At 31.5% G+C, this 23,932-nt stretch overlaps 2 protein-coding genes across 5 annotated transcripts in view; both read left to right on the top strand.

The window, feature by feature from the left end:
- LOC126887942 (uncharacterized) overlaps positions 1–23,932 on the top strand; it is a 500,758-nt gene that overhangs the window by 115,644 nt on the left and 361,182 nt on the right. The window lies entirely within an intron of this gene.
- LOC114340427 (uncharacterized) overlaps positions 1–23,932 on the top strand; it is a 643,253-nt gene that overhangs the window by 426,113 nt on the left and 193,208 nt on the right. The window lies entirely within an intron of this gene.

Raw genomic sequence — 23,932 nt, 5'->3', positions numbered from 1 at the left:
TTTACCTATCCAGCAACAATATTATTACACCGATTTTCTTAAATAATAAGGCTATAACATATTAAAAAAATCACTCAAATCGGACAACTGGTTTAGGAAATCCGAGACATCAAACATGTCCCATTTTTAAGATGTTCCTTTAATTTTGACGGTGTGTGTATAAAGTTTGCTATTGAATCAACTTAAGAACAACCTGCTAGCTTTCACAATCATAAAATTGTGAGGATGACACGTTCCACAATTAAAATCACGTTCCACAATTAAAATTTCCCCTGTTCCAGTGTTCCCATATATCAAAGTTTGTCCGACTAGACACCCTTAAGCTATTAACAAATTTTCAGCTTGCTATTAATAAACTTTTTTTGGTACGCGGAATCCAGGCCTAATCTGAAGCTCACATAAATTATTAGTGTTTAATTAAATTTTAAATTTTAAAGTAAGTGACAAGCAAAACCAACATAAAACATTGAAAACTTGCTGTGATTAATTTCAAACTGTGTATTGGAAATGCCAATTCGCCCACACGTATAAACTTTTGTTTGATTAATCTACACGGAAAAACCAAGGAAATTATGGGAAAAGCATTATTGAAAATTCACGGTTAAAAAATAACAAAGAATAATTATAAAGGATGTCCAAAAATATACGCAAGATTTGAATTGTCTTAGAGAATATAGGAAAGGGGTTATACAGGGGTCAGCAGTGGCGGCTCGTCAGAGGAGGCAAGGGAGGCTTATCCTCCCATAAATTTTTTACAAACGCTACACTGTTTTGTTTATCTTGAATCGCGAAAAACAACAAGCACTCTCACTATTATACAACGTGTAAATTCCATATTATCACTGAATATCCATACGCACAGAGCATTAGCATTAGAACGCATGATTGCGTCTCAGTTTTTTTTTTAATATCATTGTAGGTAGGACCCTGGGTTATCCCGAGATGCATGAACGGAGCCGAGAAGCCAGCCAGCCTCCGTTGCTAATGCTCCGTGCAGCGCAGGCGTTTAAGGAGACCCGGTCTCCTAACAGTGGCATATACGGTGTCATCACACGCTGCCCGGAGATTTACCAACGGAGGCTAACTAGCTTCTCGGCTCCGTTGCCGTTGCGTGCATCTCGGGACAACGAATTTTAGGGCCCTGACTAAAAATAATGAAAAAACTAAAAGTGCGAATTTTATTATGAAATTTGGTATTTGGGGTTAGAATAATATTTGGAACAACTTGTTCAAATAACTTTTTCCGATATTTGTAACGCAATATCTCTGATTATTTGTTTCTGACACTCCCTCTTCTTCCTTTTCATTAGTTTTCTCGTCTCTGTTCTTCTTTGTTTATACATTTTATTGTTGTTGTGCGAGGGGTTTTGTAGCATGTTCCTTCTAGCCATATTTCTTCCTGTTATGAATTTCAGGCAATCATCATCGAACCATTTTTTTGTTGTTCTCTTTTTGTGTCCTAGTATTTCATCTGATACGCTTGTCAGAGCTAATTTTATACTTTTCCAAGCTGAGTCTATGTTGTTATAGTCCTTTGTCTGTGTTAGAGCTATTTTTATAGCCTTTTGAAATTTCTGTTCTGTCTCATTATCACGTAGAACTTCGGTATTCCATAACTGTGTTGGTATATTCTTGTGTGTTTTTATTATGCCGACCCCCGTATATAGAATATCATATCAGGTAAGTAAATGACTTCCATAGCTATGCTGGCAAATACGTCATATTTTGTCGAAATTTTCGATGACCATTGTGAATAAATGAGAATGAATAATTTCGTTAATGCAACAATAAACTTCCTCCTTTGATGAACGGGTGGTTGTAGGATTGTTGGCATAGACATTTGACTTCAAATAACTCCATAAAAAGAAATCCATAGGTGTTAAATCACACCATTTAACGAACTCTCTTCGTTATGCAAGGTCATCAGGTTTCAATTCTCCATGACCGACGCTGCAGTCATGTTTCTGGACTTTCATCAACACTCACGTACTGCTTCGATATTTACATTTGAGTGTCTTGTTTTTGAACGACCAGTTTGTTCAACTTCACCAATTGTTCTAGTCTTTCTCAATTTTTCAATTAGTCTCTTCACAGTTGACGAATGTAAATAAATATTTTGACCATATTTTGTACGAAAATTTGAATTGTAACCGCCAAATTTTCATCATTTTTAAAATATTGTTCAACAATTAAAATGCGTCGTTTTCTCGTGTAATGCTCCATTTTTGCTTACCCTAAATTATCAGCTGTCAAACTGTCAAGTTAATAGAAATCGAGAAATCGCTCATAGAAGTTGTGGAAAGTTATATTTGTATTTGGGTCAAAAAATAAGATTCACGCGATATAACCAAACATGTGAACTACTCAGAAGAATAAGTCTAGGAAAAAATGGATTCGGAAAAATGAGAGACAAGTTTAAGTCAAATGTCTCAATGCATTTAAAAAGGAAAACTTTTAACCAGTACATTCTACCAGTCCTCACATAAGGAGCAGAAGCCTTAACTCTCAGGCCTATGTCATACTTTACGACTTTGGTCGTCACGACAAACGGTCATACGACCGTTTGTAGTGCTCATCGGACTTTCACACTTTACGACAGTATTCATCTTCTTGTCGTAGAAAGCACAGGGCGTAGAATGAATCGGGCAAAAATTTTGGCTTTATGGTTAATTTATTGCCGTAACAAAAAAAAACAGAGACGTAATCGCCTACATTGGGTGTATCCAATCAATGGAAGAAGAGAAGAAGTAGGTTTATATCATACACTTTTTGGAGATTTAAGAAATGACCAAAATAAATGTTTTAATTATTTCCGCATGCCAGTGACATGGAGTTTCCTCGCCCTTTTCGGGCGAGTTTCGGATCTTTTTGGATCCTTTTCTCCTTCCATGCATCTTTGCATATTGTCCACAGCCAGTCTTTCCCTTTCTCTCCTAAAGATTTTTTATCATTTCTGGTGGAATTTCATCCTCCCCTGGAGCCTGGAGCTTTACCTACCTTTTATTTTCGTATCGCTTCTACCAGTTCTTCTCTTGAAATCTCTCTTAATTGTTCCCCATGTGATTTGTTTCTCTACGCCTTACTTGCGGTGTACTTCCAAATTTTTCTTCATACAAGTTATCAAAATACAAAACATTAAATTACATAAATGTTGTTTTTGTTCGCCCTGATCATTTTTGGTAGTCCCAGCTTATTAAATTAAGAGCTTGCTGTAAGGATTGTTGTACTATTTTTGTTGTCCCAGTCCAGTAGCAATATATGTTGTATAAAAAAATATAGAGTCCTTTTCATAGGCATTTTTTAGTGCGTCACAAACGATAGAAAAAAAGTGATAATACTCATTTATAACATTTATTCTAACATGACATTTTAGTTAAATCTGACAGTTGTCACATTTTATTTGCAATTTGGCATAAAAACAAATCAATTGTGATTATTGCATTTATAAAATGGTATTTTCTTTGATTTGTATAGTCTCATAAATTGTACAGATTATATTCGTAGATATATTATATAATTCATAAATAATTTTTTTTTTCGATTATAGCGCCATCTATCGACAACTAGAATAAATGTTATAAATGTCTGCAATCACAGACGTGCCTTTTTTCTGTCACATACAATTTAATGTGTTAAAGAAATTAAAAAACTGTAACGCACTGAAAGATGCCCATGAGAAAAAGATTACCTATTTTGTTAATAAATACAATTTAATTAGTGAACAATAATTATTATTGTTATTGGGCTCAATTTTCATCTTGCAATATTTAAAAGATCCGTCTAAAAAACTAATTTTATTTTAAAAAACCAATACAGAAGTAAAAACTTCGAGATGTATTCTGGTATAAAATCGTTTATTTAAAAACTATAAAATGTCATCGATTGCAGAACGTTTTCGTTCTAAACAGAACATCTTCAGTGCATCCTGCCGAGTATTTTGAAACTAGCACACCGTAAATAGTGTTAACATCATCATATATGGTTTACATAATGTAATATGTTAAAATGTTATGACTACAAGTCGATGTTAATGGATAAAGTGGAACACATGCTAAAAGGGTGCCATGGTTCCCTGCTCGAAGATACTAGGTACTTGCCAATTCAATGGGCACAGACCAACCATTTATCCATTAACATCGACTTGTAGTCATAACATTTTAACATATTACATTATGTAAACCATATATGATGATGTTAACACTATTTACAGTGTGCTAGTTTCAAAATACTCGGCAGGATGCACTGAAGATGTTCTGTTTAGAACGAAAACGTTCTGCAATCGATGACATTTTATAGTTTTTAAATAAACGATTTTATACCAGAATACATCTCGAAGTTTTTACTTCTGTATTGGTTTTTTAAACTATGGTATACAGCCAACTATTGGGATTTTCCCATTGATTTTTTTTTTAATTTTATTTTATTTAATATACCGATTATATTAATATCTATACATATTTAAATAATCATTAATAAAACACGAATATACAGGGTGATTTATTAGTAGGGTAAGCTCAATAGGTCCGTTATAGTAATAGATAGCAATAAAAGTTAATAACAAAAATTTTAGCCACCTTTGAGGTTCACATTACAAAATTAGTTAGAATGTTACAGGGTATTCGATAACACAGTGGCAGACCAAACTTATGTTTTTTTTTAAATAGAACACCTTATATTTTATTTTAAATTCGAAATCCTGTTAACTTCTCCATCACAAAAATATAAAGGTTTGTTATGTTATACAGGGTATTTACAAAGTTATAACTATAATAAATTTTATATGAAAATCGTAACAAGTTCAACTCCCTGTATAAATAAAAATAAGCAAAACAACAATGGTTTATTAATGCCATATTTTTTAACGTATTGTCAAAATTTTCAAGAATGGTCGATATTGCTAATTTTCTTTATATCAAATACAGGGTGAATCAAAACGCAAGTACATTATTTTCTCAGTAATTTTAAATGAAACACCCTGTATTTTATATCACTATTGAAAAGTACCATTACCGTGCTTTAATTTTTAGATAACATTCCCTATGTCTAAATTTATTAGTTTTCGAGATATTTTCATTTTTCAATGGACCAGTAGCGTGGCCAACCAAATCACCAGAATTTTATAAACTTTACTGATTTTTTGGGGTTACGTTAATAATGAAGTTTATAAAATACCTCCAACAACAAGGGATGAGATGAAAAATAGAATACAAACTGTATTTCGATGTGTTAATTTACAAATGCTCCGTAGAGTAAGTAGCTCATTCAATGGTCGTTTTTAGGCGTACATAAATGTGTTAGGAGATAATTTTGAACACCTTATGTAATTAAATATTAAAAATATTTTATTAAAAGTAGCTTCTAATTTTTTCAAACATGTTTTTTGCAAAATGTATTACTGATAAATTATGTTTCGTTCTTTATTTGTTACATTGTTACATTTACATACAAAAGTAGTGTTTAATTACCTTCACAAAATATTGTATTTTGTGTTTGTGTGTTTTTTTGTAAAATTTATTACTAATTTTATTTGTTTATTTGTTGCATTTACATAAAAAGATAGTTTTTAATTGTTTCAAAAATGTTGCATATAGTGGTTGTGTTTTTTTTGTCAAATGTATTACTAATAATAAATTATTTTTATTTCTTTATTTGCTACAGTGTTACATAGATTACCGGATTGATAATCGGTAATCTTCAATTGTCAATTCAGTCATGGCTTACTTAAAATTTAGATAAATTTAAACACCTAAAATAATTTGCTCTGAAAAATGAAAATATTCTGAAAACTAAAAAATTTGGGCATTGGGAATGTTATATAAAAATTAAAGTACGTTAATGATACTTTTTAATAATGATATAAAATACAGGGTGTTCCATTTAACATTACTGAGAAAATAATGTACTTGCGTTTTGTAATATCAATATCAATAATTCTTAAAAATTTTGACAGTAAATAAAAAAGTATGGCATTAATAAACCATTGCTGTTGTGCTTATTTTTATTTAAACAGGGAGTTGAACTTGTTACGATTTTCATACAATATTGGTTATAACTTTGTAAATACTCTGTATAACATTACACACCTTTATATTTTTGTGATGAAGAAGTTAACAGGATTGCGAATATAAAATAAAATATAGGGTGTTCTATTTAAAAAAACATAAGTTTGGTCTGCCACTGTGTTATCGAACACCCTGTAACATTCTAACTAATTTTGTAATGTGAAGCTCAAAGGTGGCTAAAATTTGTGTTATTAACTTTTATTGCTATCTATTACTAGAGCGGAGCTATTGAGCTTTACCCTACTAATCAATCACCCTGTATATCTACATAAGTTTATGTCCATGGACACTAAACTGTGCAATAAAAGAATCTTCAAATTATTAACAACAAATTTTAGATATTCTCGATGAAACATTTATGATTTAATTTTTATAATAGGGTACATTAACAATAATGCATTTTATAATAGGGTCTATTCCTCGGCACTTTGACAAAGTCCTCACAAAGTCTTTTGAAATTTTTGTCCTGACAATAAAATCATGCCATCCAGATGCTTACCTATGTATTGTATCTATGTAGGTAAAAATTCCTCATCTATATTGTTTACCATTATGTACGTGCCACTGGATTCACTGGTACTACACGACTAACTGTCGTCATTATGGAAGTATTAATTTATGCCCGTGGTTCACTGATAGCACGGCACGACACGACCGTCGTTCATTATTGCAGTGACATTGGACGACAGCCGAAGAGCAACGGCACGACAGTAAGTCGTGGTCATCCTGTGTGAAAGGGTCCGTATATTGCTGTATTGGACTAATGAAATGTACGACACACTGTCGTTACGACCGTTTGTCGTGACGACCGAAGTCGTAAAGTATGAAATAGGCCTCCAAAAACATCAGCAGATAGATCGAGAAGAACACAACGGAAAATGGAGAGATCAATTTTTGGAATAAGCTTAAAAAAATATTCTAAGAAACGAGGAAGTGTGTAGACGAATCGGAGTGAAAAATATTATCGAACGTATTACAAGGGAAAAATGGAGGTAAGTGGGACAAAAAAATTGCAAAAGATTTCGTACAGACAATCTAATCCGGGGAAGACACTAAACGCGGTGGACCGACGACCTCAAAAGAATTGTGACCAATTGGATAGCAGAGACGCAGAACAGAAGATGATGGAAATATGTGAAGGAGGCCTATGTTTAACAATGGACAAATCTGGACTGATTGATGGTGATGTTGATGAACAATTCTCGTCTGTATATATTTTTCGTCAAATCTTCATAAAATGCTGCGATACTTCCATCAGTATATCTGGATTTCTTCTACGCAATCAGTCGCATACCAACTCTCTCCTTCTGTTTTTTATCTCAAGATAATTACCACTCTTTATACTTTTTATCTACAGATACACTGCATGTTGGTTGGCTTCGTTTCAATTTTGTCTTGTTGTACGCTCATGGAAGCTTTGATTTCTTCCTTTGTCGGGTTTCGAGGTTAGACGGTTTTTTAAAAGAAGTATTTTACTACTATCATACTCGTATAATACCTCAGTTGTCCTTTCATAGTATTGAGGTTCGTCTTAACTGTGCTGATACGGATAATCCCTAGATACTTCAGCTCCACGCCGTCCTCCTCCTCTATCTTTTCTCCATCATGGATGTTGTGGCGTCACGTAATTTGTCTGACTATTTCTGTTCAATTATCTATCTCCTGTTGCCTGACAATTGCACGCCGTGCCGTACCAAATAGTAAATTCGATAACACGACAGGATTACTTTGTCTACAACAGATGTTAGCGGCAAAAATGTTAATTGAGAGGCGAATGTGTGTGTGCTAATAAAATCAGTATTTACTAGCTCTCCATCCCAGTGGAGACCAAAACACTTACAGAATGGCTCACTGATAATCCTATTGAATCTCGAGCTGAGTATTTACGAATTTAAATACATATAATAAACATTTAGAAGGCGAATGAAGGTCAAATAAGATGTCGTTTACACGCCCTTGCAATCCCCTGTAGATTATTCTTTAAACTTTTAAATCCGGTCTATTATTTTATTTGATGTATTAAAAAAAAATAAAAAATTAGTAAAATCCTTTATACACGGTAGGTATATATTTATTAAAATCCCTTAAGGGGGTGTGTACTTTCGGCAGCAATGGTATTTAAATGGGGATTCATTTTTTTCAATACTCCAGTAGTTACTCTTTCCCAATTTTTCTTTTATATTATAGGTTTATATTTCCTTTATATTTCCTTTTGTATATGTTAGATACAGTTCAAGTTGATTCTCAGTTAGAGATATCTATTCCTAATAGTTCGAGTTAACTCCAACTAAAACGAGCAGTAAGATTTGATTAGAAAATCTTAATTCAACTTTTACTATAGTATGTTTTTAAACCAAGAGGAGTAATTCAAATTTCCAGCGCCGTAAAGCTTGTTTGTAATTGGTCCAACCTCAGGCAAGTTTACTCCACGATTATCCAATTTTGACACTAATGACATTTATACCTAAAACTTTGACACTATTGGCATTTAATAGGTTAATTAAGTTATATCAGCGATTTTTTTATTTTCTGCGTTAATCCTTTAGTTTGTAGATTTTGAGTCTGCTTTTATATAAAATACAGTTGTTTTTAGAACTCTTTAGCGAGGTATTAGCATAATATAATATTTTTATGGATTACGGTCGAAGGCCGACATGATCAACCAAAAAAGATGTATTTGGTGATATTTCTAGTGATTTTCTTGGGTGAGAATCTGTATTTTTAGTTTATTCCTCTTGGTTTAAAAACAAAGCTTAGTTGAAGTAGACTCTTCCTAATAGTCCTGTCGCCAGGGGGGTACAACGGCCTCCTTTATTCAGATGGACTTACCCAAGTTTTTTTTATGTATTTTGACCCGTAGAACACGAATTTTTTGGGTAACAGTTGATCCGGATGTCGATAAGATTGTTATAAACAAAGAACTTGAGGAATTACATAACAGCGATTTCTCGCAAAACAAAACATTTTTTCGTATTTTTTGGGTCATTCTAAGCAAAAAACGTTTCTACAAGTTTTTTCGTAGGATTCATAGTTTTCGAGATAACCGCTGTTAAAATTTCAAAAAATCGAAAAATTGCAATTTTTGAACCCAAATAACTTTTGATTTAAATATAAAATAGCAATTCTGCTTACCGTATTTGAAAGTTCAAGTTAAATTATATCGGTTTTGATTATTTTCATTGCTAAAAATTTATTTTTTTATTGTCAAACAAAGCTCTAAACACATAGTGTTTCCCGTACCTAATACATGCGTGTTTTAATACATCCTACGTAGATATTGCCTCGCTTGCACTAGTACCTACTCTACCTACTTGTTCGATTTTAAATGAGAAATCATTGAAAACATCACTCACGCACTAGGTGTTTATTACTGTTTGTAGCTTTGTTTAAGATTAAAAAAATTAATTTTTAGCAATGCAAATAATCAAAACCGATAGAATTTGACTTGAACTTTCAAATGCAGTAAGCAGAATTGCTATTTTATTTTTTAATCAAAAGTTATTCTGGTTCAAAAATTGCAATTTTTCGATTTTTTGGAAGTTCAACCGCGCTTATCTCGAAAACTATGTATCCTACGAAAAAACCTGCCAGAACATTTTTTGCTAAGAATGACCCAAAAAATACAAAAAAATATTTTGTTTTGCGAGAAACCGCTGTTATGTAATTCCTCAAGTTCTTTGTCTATAACAATCTTATCGACATCCGGATCAACTGTTACCCAAAAAATTCGTATTCTACGGGTCAAAATACATGAAAAAAACTTGGGTAAGTCCATCTGAATTAAGGAGGCCGTTGTACCCCCCCTGGCGACAGGACTATAACCTTTGTTAGTAAAAGTAGATTACGGGAAAATAGAATCAATCCTTACTAATTTGAGTTGACTATTCCTGGATCGATTCAGTCAATGTAGATTATTGATTATACGAATATAATCTCACGTGCTTTTTTGATGAGTGTGCGTGTGCGTCTCTTTGTTTTGACCGTTTTAACTACTTATCACGATTTGAACATATCCTCATCCTCATATCCAGTAACGTTTAATTTCTAGAATCGGTTGTTTGTGTGAATCAACTGTTAAAATACTAAATGGCATTGGGAAGAGTATACTTTCTCTAGTTGGAGTCTACTTTTACTAGTAAATGTTGAATAAAAATCTTCATTTTATATTTATAATCAACTTTTACTAAAACCAGCCGTTTGAGTTGACTCGAACTAGGAATAGTCAACTCCAACTGGATAATCAACTTGAACGGTAACATAAACTTACGTGCATAGAAATCGGCCCACTTAAAAATTTGGTCATTTTTGATGTCTCATATTTCCTAAACCTGTTGGCCGATTTAAGTGATTTTTTTAACATGTTATAGACTAATTAATTTAACAATACCACTGTAATAATATGGTTGCTACACAGGTAAATTTTCATTATATACCGGGTTTACCAATCAAACTGTGTTTTTTTCTTAAAGTTCGCATCACCCTGTGGAATATTCTAGCATATATAAAATACTGAAATTAAAACCCGACTATAGCCTCAGGTTTTCTTAACATTCTGTTTTGTGATTCATTCGTTTGTGTTGGATAATAAAAAAGTTAGGTACTTTAACAACTAGACATGTTCTTCATCAATACACGGTGTTTTTAAATAAGCGCGACAAACTTTAATGGGTAATTCTGCATGAAAAATAATGACAGTTGGCTTTACAAACGTATGTCCGCAAATATTTCGTTTCCGAGATACGGGATGTTGAATTTTTTGTTACAAACTGACGATTTATTTATTGCTTTAAAACCAGTCGAAATATGCAAATAAAATTTGATAGGTTTTAAGAGATAGTTATTGCGGATTTTTTGCTGTAAAATTAGGAATTTTATATTCAACATTAGCGTGCATACAAGTAATATGGTCGGTCATATTACACGTATGCACGCTAATGGTGAATATTAAATTCTTAATTGTATTGTCAAAAATGTGAAATAACTACGTCCTAAAACCCACCAAATTTCATTGGCATGTCTCAACCGGTTTTATAGCAATAAAATAAATCGTCAGTTTGTAAGAAAAAATTCAATGTATCAATCCCGTATCTCGGAAACGAAACATTTGCGGACATACGTTTATAAAGTCAACTGTCATTATTTTTTCATGCAAAATTATCCCTTAAAGTTTGTCGCACTTATTTAGAAAAACCGTGTATTGATGAAGAACATGTCTAGTTGTTAAAGTACCCAACTTTTTTATTATCCAACTAAAACGAACCAGTTAACAAACAGAATGTTAAGAAAACCTGAGGCTATAGTTGGGTTTTAATTTCAGTATTTTATAAATGCTAGAATATTCCACAGGGTGATGAACTTTAAGAAAAAAACACAGTTTGATTGGTACACCCGGCATACAATGAAAATTTACCTATTTAGCAACAATATTATTACAGTGGTATTGTTAAAGAACTAGGCTATAGCATGTTCAAAAAATCACTTAAATCGGCCAACAGGTTTAGGAAATATGAGACATCAAAATTGATCAAATTTTTAAGTGGGCTGATTTCTATGCACGTAAGTTTATAATATAAACCTATATAATATATAAAATATCATATTACTTAGCATGTTATTTTTATACTATCCCAAACATACAAATGCTGCAGCAAATATGCCGCAGCATCATAAATACCATCAACCTTGTTAACACAAATTTCCATTCCATTATTTGCCGCCAAAATAATATCAACCCGTCATTGTCATTTATATAAATCATATTGGTGTCACATCGCATTTACGTCGATAAACTGATGCTATTTAGCTAATTTACGTGTTCAAGTTTATAGCGATAAAATATATCTAGATTGATTGCATTTAATGAGAATTGGTAATTACACTTCATTATTACTAAAAGATCCGAAACGCTCAGTGTTCCACATGGATTATTTTACAAGTTTGTTAAATATATAAGAGGATAATATGGATATTATGTCCATAAATCATTTACGCAACAATAGGTTTTAAATTCGAAATATCATTTTATTTCCAGTCCATAATACTAGTAAATTCGATGTGAACCTTTGACATTTTTATTCCAAATCGTCATATTATATCATTATTTTTTAAATATTTTTATCTGTAGGTATATTATATTATGAGCATGGAACTTTCGTCATACAGCTCTCAATACAAAATAAACATTTTACCGGCTTCCTTGGTACGGTTCTCTCATAATTAAGTATATTTTGTCTTTGTGTAACGATATGATACCACGGTAACGGATGAGCTGGTCTACCAGAGACGACCGTAGGAGTGTCCGTGTTGGTGCATTCCTTCTTCATAACACCGCTGGGGGAAACTGAAGGAGAAGTGGCATCGAGAGCATATTTAAGACGAGCCAGGAGAATGAGAAAAGCAGTTGTTGCTAACGTGTTGAATTAGCAATAGCTCGATTGGCAGAGATGCGCCTTATTTGAGGTGGAACTGTGCCTAGGCGGACCCCACCGTAGTGACGTGGCGTCCACCGTAACCGTTACCGCATTAGGCGGTAGTAGCGAGGAACGAGTAACTGCGTGTCGCTGTTCAACCGTGCCGCATTGAAGTGAAATGCGGTGTCTCCGTGTCGGGATATATGGCTATGTTGATTTAACGTAGCGAAATTGTTATTGTATATATTGTATTGTTTATCGTATCATTTTAATATTACTATTATTTTCGGATGGCAGTAAGAAGTATAATATTGCTTTTCCTTTGCAGAAGATAGAAATATATTATATTTTATTTATTTTAAACTGTATATAATTACTTAAATGTATTTACTTTATTTTTAAATCTGTGTTTACCTGAGTCTGTCGTCCTTAAAAGAACTACCCGTTACACTTGTTTATGTTGTCATTGTGGGTTTTCAATTATTTCTTGGATGAGCCTAATTTTTTTTTGTTTGATGGCTCTTGGTTTTTTTAGGATTATTAAATTAATATGTATTTTCATATGGAAGGGATCATGATACCCGTGACACCCCCCTTGGATCCGCCACTGGTCATAAACTTAAATCTACAAAAATTTGGTAAATAATAGATATCTATCCTGCTCCTATCCTATATCGTGCTTCCAGCCTTTATCAAATATTTCTTTTCGGCAATGCATTGCCTTCATAGACCAGATTAAAACTAGCATGTGCAGTTTTTGAAATCTATTTTGTGCAAAATTTCCAGATAAAAAGTTGGCTTGATACAAGTTTTACTGGAATATATTTAAGTAGCACTTTGTTTTATCTTTATTTAATTTGGTGGTCCCCAGATTGACACGTGCTATTTCTGAGGGGCAGTTGAGTGCCAACTCACTTAGGAACCCATCCTGACACTTAGTTATGTTCTGAGTATGGCACATTTAGAAAAATATTTAGCTTTTATAAATACTATTTAAGATTGTTCAATTTAATCTTTCAATATAATTTATAGCCCTTATTACGGCATAACTTATAGTTGAGTCCCTGAATCTTTACCCGTGCGTCATCATTTAAAGCATACGAAATAAGTTATGATAGTCCAGGATTACTAGGGCTATCTTCTCCCGGTAAGGGTGGTTAACCCTTATCCGAGGGGTGGAATGATTAATAGTCGTTTCACTGTTGAAGTTGTTTTATTATACTCGCATGAGTACAAGCTGGTAGCAACCTACGTAACGTCCTCTCGCGGAATGTAGATGACACTATCTTTTAATGTGAATAATCTTACATCTAATAAAATAGAATGACGAATGTGGAATGTGTAATGAGGATTCCCTTATTATGTTTTGGTTGTATAAATATATTTAAAAGTGCAAAGTCAGCGTCGACCCTGAAAAGTGTTTATAGTGGCTGTATGTATAATTACACCTCACGATCTAGGTCAACAATGTTTATGTAACGAAAGAAGGTTGGAATTGTTTATGATGACATTTAAATAACCGAAAGAAATTAGCGTAGATAATTAAAGGGTGTTTTTAAAAGATATCTAATGAGTACAGATGAATTCTTGTACAAAGTCGATGATAAGTCGGAAATTGAAATTTACTAAACGCAACAGCAAGTCACTGTCACTTGCTGTTACGTTTAGTAAATTTCAATTCCTGACTTATCATTGACTTATTTCGTATTCTTTAAATTTTAAATGATGACACACGGGTAAAAATTCAGGGACTCGACAAAAACTCAAAAATAATCAAAGAGCTATATTGTAATAGATGATGAATTCAATTCAGAAATTGAAATCGGGATAGGAGTTAGGCAGGGATTTATTATGTATCCATTACTCTTCAAGGTATAACAGTGAATCGATTTTTAAAAAAGCGTTACTATCTGAAGGTGAAGGAATATTAATTAACGGCAGAACTATTAACAAATATTAAGAACTATTAATAACTAAAAAAAAATTCAGATGACACCATGATTATGGCAAGCTCTGCGGAACAACTTCAACTACTACTAAACAAGAAAAGCAGTTTCTGTGAAAAATATGTACTAAAACAGAATATAAAAGAGACTAAATATATTGTAATGATAAAGAAAACAAATATACAAACAAACATACATATAGTCCGTCTGCTATAACTTTTCCCATGCGGTACGATTCATTATCAATCAAATTAAGTCAAAACATAAATTGAAACGAACGTCGATGTGTATATACATTTGGTATACTGTATACTATATACTACACACATCGGCGTACGTTTCACTTTCTGTTTTGACTTAATTTGATTGAAAATGAATCGTACCGCATGGGAAAAGTTATAGCGGACGGACTATATATTTGGGAGATGTACCTATAAAAAAGGTCGAAAAATACAAATACTTGGTTTTCAGAAAAGAATGATCAAACAAAAGAAATGAGAACGAGGATAGAAAAACAATTTCTCTGCAATAAAGATATTAGATTAGAACTGAAAATAAGAGCTCTAAGATGTTACGTGTTTTTTTAAAGAATGCTTAGAATAGCATAGACACAGAAGAAAACAATAATGGAAGTGGTGCGAGAAACAGGTGACGAATACGAAATAATAAACACAATGAAAATAAGAAAGTTACAGTATCTGGGACACATAATGAGGAGACACTGATATAAAATGCTAAGATTGATAATACAGGGAAAGAAAAGAAGAGGAAGGAGTATATATTAATGTTTGATGCTGAAATACGATATCTATATTGAATATTATAATAAGAAACAAACCTCTGATTCCCATCTCATACAGAGATATCAATTTAACAGGCAGGAGTACTCTAAACCTTAAACTAAATATTATTTAAAAGTATATTTTCCATGTACCGTGTACCAACGAATTTGCCATATTGAACGAGGAACAACTGGAATTATTGGAAGGCAAAAGAGTGAAGAAATAGGGTTGAACTAGTACGATGAGGAATGTGCACAGGCAAAGCAAAGATAAAGTCAAGCATAATATATGCAAGGCTCCAAGGACGAAGAACGAGACAATTAGTGGAAGAGTATAGGCAGCTGATATGAGATGAAAAACTAATACTGAAAATAAAGGAGAAAACGAACTACAGAAGTACAATACACAAATGGAACGCGAAAATACCATAAGAAGATTAACCACACCAGAAAAGAATTCAAACCTCGAATTCAATGGTTAGAAATTGAACATGAAAAATTATTGATGGTCAGGACCAGATTCTAGAAAGTTGAGTAGGAAATTTTGAGGGTGGACTAAATATAAGAAGTAAAATGAAGTTGCAAGAAGCAGAAATCCAGGTCGAAAGCATGCACGATGAAAGATAACATCCCAACAGAGGTAGAAATCATCAAATCAATACAAAAATTGAAAGATAACAAACCTTCTCGAGCAGATGGCATTCCTTGTAAACTTTTAAAACATTGAGCAAAAAATTTGGCGCATATTATATGTAGGCTAGTAGAGCAGAACTGATTTGAAAGCAGGTGAAACTACCAGTAAACTGGAACGTAAATATAATTATTGAATTGGAAGCTGATTCTAGAACAGTTCAAGACCCACCATGGGTTGTAGAGCCACTGATGATAAGATTTGCTATTATAACCATGCATTTTGTCTTTTTTGGGAAAATTAACATGTTAAATTATTTGGCGGCTATATTAAATTTAATCAAAACGGGAACTGGTGTCTGTTTTCAAAAAACTGATAGTGTGTAAAAACTTTATTATAATTCAGCTTAGTACTTTCAGCATATTAAAATGCCATCATCAGAGCTATTGTCTCATAGGTATTAATACCTCAAATGAAGAGAAATCATTGAAGAAACACATTACAAATTTAAAATTGACCCAGGGATCAACTACTGGTCAGGGTAAAAACCCTTAAAATATATATATAATTATTACGTTTAATGTGTTCTAAACAATGGCTACCATTTTATTAAATTGGCTCATTCAATTCAATTGGCCATTCTATCATGAAGAAACATATTGATCTTTTATGCTGAAATACAATATTTATATTTAGACCAGGGCGCATCTGTAAAAATATTAGTACATTTGGACGTTGAGAGATGACTCAATTTTTTTTTACAGAAATTGCTTGAAAATAACTCAAATAATAATATTTGAGTTATCCTCCTTCTCAAAAAGGTCCGAAACATTGTTTAAATAATCAAAATGTCAAAAAATGAAGGAAAAATTCGATTTTTTTCTTTGTTTTTTGATTATAACTTTAAAAGTATTCATTTTCGAGAAAAGTTGTACTAGCATAAAAGTTGCGTAATTAAATTTTCTACAATATAGAATTGGTTAAGAATTTAAAAAATAGTCAGCCTTGTTGCAAAATAGCAATAATTGCGAAAAAAACATACAAAAACAAGTATTTGCATTTTACGTTTTTTAACCATTTATACTACACTTAGGACCTTCGTATTTCACCCAGAAAAACTATATGATACAGTAAAACAATACTGTAAATTTCATTAAGATCGGTTTAATAGATTTTGCAAAATAAATTTTGAAATCCAGCTTTCGCAAAAAAAATTATTTTTTCAACATGTTACAGGACTAAAAATAAAGCAGATAGCAAGTTGATTTTTTTTGCTTATAGGAGTGTACTGTACCTTTCATTTGCAATTTGCAAAAGCTAAACCGATTAACTACCACGGCGTCAGTAATTTTTTTAAATAAACATTATTTATTGGTGCTACGCGCAGGACAGCGGAGAGTTTGCTCTGATTGGGCATTCCAATGACCTTTGATAATGATTGATACATTTTAATTTTTATTGCATTTCGATATAAATAAATAAATTTGTTTATTGCAAAATAAAAACACATACTCTATCCTTTGAAATAACACTTTTTTAGCAAAAACTTTCTTTGTTCATATATTTTAACTTAGAGAATAAAAGTTTATTATTTTTAAACATATGCAATTGTTTAAACAATATTTCACAAACGATAATAAAATTAGATTGATTTTTGTGGAATTAAAATATTAAAATACAACAAAATATAGAGTAAGAAAATAATATATTAGATAAAGATTGGAAGAAATTTTGGTGGAAATCAACTTGTGTGAATCGAACACCGCTGTCCTGCGCGCAGCACCAAAAATTAAGGTTTATTTAAAAAATTTCCTGACGCCGTGGTAATTAATCGATTTTAATTTTGCAAATTGCCAATGAAAGGTACAGTGCACTTCTATAAGCAAAAAAAAAATTAACTTGCTATCTGCTTTATTTTCAGTCCTGTAACATTTAAAAGATATGAATTTTTTTTGCGAAAGCTGGATTGCAAAATTTATTTTGCAAAATCTATTAAACCGATCTTAACGAAATTTACAGTATTGGTTTCCTGTATCATAAAGTTTTTCTGGGTAAAATATGAAGGTCCTAAGTGTAGCATAAATGGTTGAAAAACGTAAAATGCGAATACTTGTTTTTGTATGGTTATTTTCCCAAGTATTGCTATTTTGCCTATTATTTATAATTTGCCCTTATATTATAGGGGTGACTATTTCTTAAATTTTTTACCAATTCTATATTGTAGGTAATTTAATTACGGAACTTTTATGTCAGTACAACTTTTCTCAGAAATGAATAGTTTTAAAGGTATAATCAAAAAACCAATAAAAAAATTGAACTTTTCCTTCATATTTTTACATTTTGATTATTTAAACAATGTTCCGGACCATTTTGAGTGGGAGGATAACGGATAACTGAGTTATTTTCAAGCAATTTCTGCAAAAAAATTTGAGTCACCTCTCAACCTCCATCTCAAAACAGATGCGCCCTGGACTAATTGTAGATTATAATAAGAGACACTCTGATTATCATCTCAGATAGAGATAACAACAATTTAACAGGCAGAAATACTCTAAACCTTAAACTAAATATTATTTAGAAGTACATTTTCTATGTACCGTACATTTTTAATTAAAGTTTAAAAATAAAGTAGGAGAAAAATGCCATTGAAATAAAACGGCAAAAGAGCATTGAGATGCCTAGGCGAAGCAGTTCAAAGAGGAAAATATTTCCAAGCAAGGGCAAAGATAAACGGTTGTTCGTAATTGCGCCGTAATCCAACGAATTAACTATTCATTAAAATCCTTGAAACGTGTATTAGACCAGGAATGGTAGTTGATTTTTTTAGTTTTGGTATCTTTTTAGAATTTCCATCGTAAATCATTTTTTCAAACAAAACCTGTTTTTTCCCAATTTTTCTCGTTTTTTTCCGACATGTTAAATCTCTAGTTGCACCACAGAACATTGCATATAATTTTCAAATTATTGTACATTACTAAAATATAGCAACACTGTACTATATTAAATACAGAAGTTTTTTAAATATTGTTGCTTTCCGAAATATTATTTTAAATAAAGCGTAATTATCATTAAATATAAAATCATATATTAATCAATTATTAAATATAAAATTATACAAATAGTGGTATAATTAACCACGTTCTATTTCAAATATGAAACCACAATAAAATATATTTTATAAAATCATTTATCTCAGCTGAATAAATCTATATATACATATCATATTTTGACAGATAGAGGGAATTTATAATTTGTCGTTGACCTAACATGGTAATTATAGCATATTTATGCACTTTTCTATATGATACAAAGATATATCAGTTGTTTTTAATAGACACGTTTACATTATAATTGAATTTTTAATCCAAGAAAAATAATACAATTTTATGCCAGATAATTTACAGTATCTCAGTACTTTCTGATATTTTTATATTAGTACTGAATATTTACATATTGAGAGTTATTTTACCAAAAAATATTTCCAACATTTCAAAACATTAAACATGTTTGATTTTAAACATTTAGAATAACTTTTTCGCCTTTGCATGGGAAAAAATATTTTTTTATGTTCGAAAACTTGGCATTTTTTACATAATATAAAAAATATTTTCTGCGACAATAAGGACGAAATTAGTCACTTTTTTTAAACTCATAGCTTGTTTGTTTATAACAATTAAGAAACCTATTTTGCGGCATTTGAAAGATTAAGGACTAATGTTTTATGGTACAAAGTTTGAAAAAGATTATCTTTGAACAGAATCGTCTGCAAAGCTTTAAAATGTGGAGCTCCAAATAGTTCAGCTTAGTGTAGTTCTTTAAAATTCGCGCTATAGACTATATCGCTGCTTCTTGTTGATGGATTTTGATGTTTCTTTTTTAATTTCTATGTACTCTTTTCGTAAATTACGGATGTGCCTGTTATTAAGTTTAATGTCCGACTGGTATATTATTTGACAAATAATGACATGATTTCGAAGTCATTTAAGTATATTATAATGCCCTAGGGCGTTATTTTAAAAAATAACGACCTAAAAAATAACGACCGCGTAAAATAACGCCCTAAGGCATTAAATTTAAAAGACTAGTTAAATACCGTCAAATTGACAAAAATAACAACCTAAGTAAAACTATGCTTACTATTGCTGGTAAATGTACTTATTTGAAAACTAATTAATTCAAAATTCATTCAAATTTTTTGCATATAAAGAATAATTTAGTCGGACATTAAACGTTAAAGGCACCACGGGTATTATAGATAATAGCGTTTTCGGTCAACGTATATTCCTCGGGCCAAAGGCCCTCGGTATATACACCATTGACCTTAAGCGTTATTATCCTTATAATACCCTTGGTACCTTAATAACTATAATGTTAATTTAACCATGTATATTATTTAAACAATTTTCGACAAACAAAAATTGAACGATATTGTTAAAGCCATTTTTATTGGAAAATATAGGAATATGTCACTTATGCCTGGTTGCATCAACAGATCTTAAGCTTAAGACGTGCCTTAAGCTTAGCTTACGAAATATACGCGTTGCACCATTGAATCTTAGATTAATTTTCTGATTGCCACAATGTATTGCAACTTTGATTTCATAGATAAGTATCTAAAATTATGGCGCAACATAATAGTCTGTCATCGAGTCTGAATCGAATCTTATGATTGTATATTAATAATATAGGTATGATAGTGTGCTAGACTTTAACTTTACACCAAAAACACCCAAATAAAAATTTACCGATATTAAATTCTGCATAGAGACTTGTTTTTCCCGATTTACTTCGACGAAAATTTTCCACGGAAAATGCAGGTTTTTTCAACAAAATCTTTAATTTTCAACTAAAATTTTAGATAAGTAATTGTTTATAAATAATTGAATTACTTGGTAATATAAAAGCTATTTTCGTATAGATTATAATTCCAGAAGCCGATGGAGATTGAATGAACAATTTAGCAACAATTGAATTGTTAATTAAAAAATTATGGTCACCATAATAACCACAATGATCACGGTACATAAGAATGTCTATGATTTTTGTATAAAAAGACGCTGTACCTATCTAATTTACTTTACAGAATTGAAATTGGATTATTTTAGTGGTTTAAAATTATAAACAATTTTTTGGCTTATAAACAAATAGAATATCTCGAGAAATATTAAATTAAATTAAATCACGCAAACGGTATTGGAAAAAAAGCGACAGGACACTTTTTTTAGAAGAAAATAGATACGTTTAATTGTGATAAGTAACTCCTGAGATACAGCCGGTCAAAATTGACCGGCATTCACGGCAAAGATATAAACAATAGGATCATAATTTTCGAACCATCACCTTTTTATTTCGGTGCTCTTTTTCCACACCAATTTCCATATCTTTAAAACACTCATAACATATATTATTATAATAAAAACTATCGATGTTACCAGTGAAAATTGCCAAAAATAGCAAAATTCCAAACAAAAATCAGGTTGGAGAAAATGTAATCTCAAAGTTAAAAATCGGTATACGTTAAAAAATGCATTTTCTCGGCTTCCCATGGAGCAATTTGCTTCATTCTTTTTTTTGTTCCCAAGTAACTCGAGTAGAGCCATCTAACTAACGCATTATTAAATGTCAAACTTGCTTTTTGTTTTGTTATAATAGATTAATTTATTTATAAGAAAAGAAAACTACATATTTGTTCCAATTGCAGACCAATTTTAGATAAACTTACTACAAGTGTACCTTTTAACGTTAAAAACACAAATATTCTCATTTAAAAGCTGTATAATGATTTAAACAATCTTTTTCTACAACCGTGTTAAAAATGCAGTTTTTAGCACTCCATACGAGCGTTAAAAATACTACTTTAAGGCACTAGTGCTTTAAAAAAAATTTTGCACTGCAGTTTGTATTGACCGTATATATGCAATTTTGATGTAATGTCAAAAAAATATAAAAATGGAATGTCAGTCAAGTTCAAGTAAAAGTTTTTGTAGATATTGTCCTGTAATTACGTTTGTAGAAAAAATATTGTATGATATGCGTGTTAAAAAGTACAGTTTTAAGGTACTCATGTGAATTGCAGAACTCGTTTCGCTCATTCTGCAAACTTTCACATGCGTGCCTTAAACGTGTACTTTTAACACTTATATCATAAATAACTATTAATTAAACAAATTAAAAAATTTTGTTATAATAAATAAATTAATTCATTATAACAAAATAGAAGCAAGTTTGACATTTAATAATGCGTTAGTTATATGGCTCTACTCGAGTTACTAGGAAACAAAAAAAGAATGAAGCAAATTGCTCCATGGGAAGCCGAGAAAATGCATTTTTTTAACGTATACTGATTTTTAACTTTGAGATTACATTTTCTCCAACCTAATTTTTGTTTGGAATTTTGCTATTTTTGGCAATTTTCACTCGTAATATGGAGAGTTTTTATGATAATAATATACAGTAGAGCGTCGATTATCCGAACGTCGATCAACCGAACGACCGCTTATCCGAACTCCCGCTTATCCGAACTCCCAACTTGTCACCTAACCATTAGTAATATTCACCAAGCATTAGTAATTAACGCTTAAAAAATGTTTATTTTGTTGCTAAGACTGCACTTTTTTGTTTAATAATTATTGTCCTATTTGCCATTAAAGATACACATACAGTAGAAAAAATGAAAGAATACCCATGAACGAACATATAAAACACGCTGTATTTTCCTGTCACCGTGTCACACAAAAAATTGGCCAGCGCAAGTACATGTAATAATTATTGTTACATGTACTTGCACTGGAAAATTTTCTTTGTGACACGGTGACAGCAAAATACAGCGTGTTTTATATGTTTGTTCGTGGGTATTCTTTCATTTTTCCGACTGTATATGAGTATGTATGTAGGTAGGTATGTAAATATATGGCTTTCATTCACCTGTGGATAAATATGTACGGCTCTATCAATACAGTTCGATTATCCGAAAAAACCGATTTTCCGAACATCCCTGTCTCCCAATTAGTTCGGACAATCGACGCTCTACTGTATGTTATAAGTACTTTAAAGATATGAAAATTGATGTGCAGAAAGAAGACCCAATAAAAAGGTGATGGTTTGAAAATTATGATCCTATTGTTTATATCTTTGCCGTAAATGCCGGTCAACTGTTACCAGTTGTATCTCAGGAACCACTCATACAATTAAACGTTTTTTCTTTGAAAAGAAGCGTCCTGCCGCTTTTTTTCTAACCCCGTTTTCATTATTTAATTTAATTTAATATTTCCCGAGATATTGCATTTGTTTATAAGCCAAAAAATTATTTATAATTTAGGTACAGTATTTTTTATACAAAAATAGCCTCTACTTATCTCCTAATTCAAAGTCTACCCTATGCCGATGTGTGCTTTTATCTTGGGGGTGGTTCACACCCCTTCTTAGGGGTGGAAAATTTTTTGGTTAAAATTACCACGGAATTCGCTAGAGAACCTAATTCTAAGCAAAAACTGTTCTATAATTTTTTTTTGAAAACTCAATACTTTTTGAGACATTCGTGGTTGAAAATTGGCCATTTTCATTGAAACATAATACCTTTTCAAACGGTTTTTTTGCGAATACTATGCATCTAATTAAAAAAAAATATGTTAAACATTTTGGTAGGTTATAAAAAAACAAAGAGACACTTGTTTTCATAAATCTTCTAGTTATAATACAAATAGAGATACGGTAGGTGAAAATAGTTTGTTTTTTGGTACATTCTTAAATCGGTGTATTCAACTCGAAATAACAGAGAAACGGTCGATTTTAGATGTATAATGCTACTAATACCATTTGTAGTGCTTGAAAATACCTTTAAAATCAGCTATATTAAAGGTCCATTACGTTAAAACTAAGCGGGATATGCTGGAAACAAAATTGATAACTAATGTATTTTAAGAAAAAATGAGAAGTAATTTTAACCCCCATCTACCAAAATGTAAATGCATGGTTTTCCTTCTACAATACATTTTATTATAGTATTATTTATATGTTCAGAAAGTTAGACGGGTTTAAAAAAAATGGATTTTGAAAAAAAAAAGATCAATTTATAGAGCGCATTTTTAAATTTCCTTAAAAAT

This window comes from Diabrotica virgifera, chromosome 7 (assembly GCF_917563875.1).
Source record: "Diabrotica virgifera virgifera chromosome 7, PGI_DIABVI_V3a".
Lineage (NCBI taxonomy): Eukaryota > Metazoa > Arthropoda > Insecta > Coleoptera > Chrysomelidae > Diabrotica > Diabrotica virgifera.
Note: the sequence above shows the minus strand (reverse complement) of the source record. Positions and strands in the feature narration are given on the sequence as shown.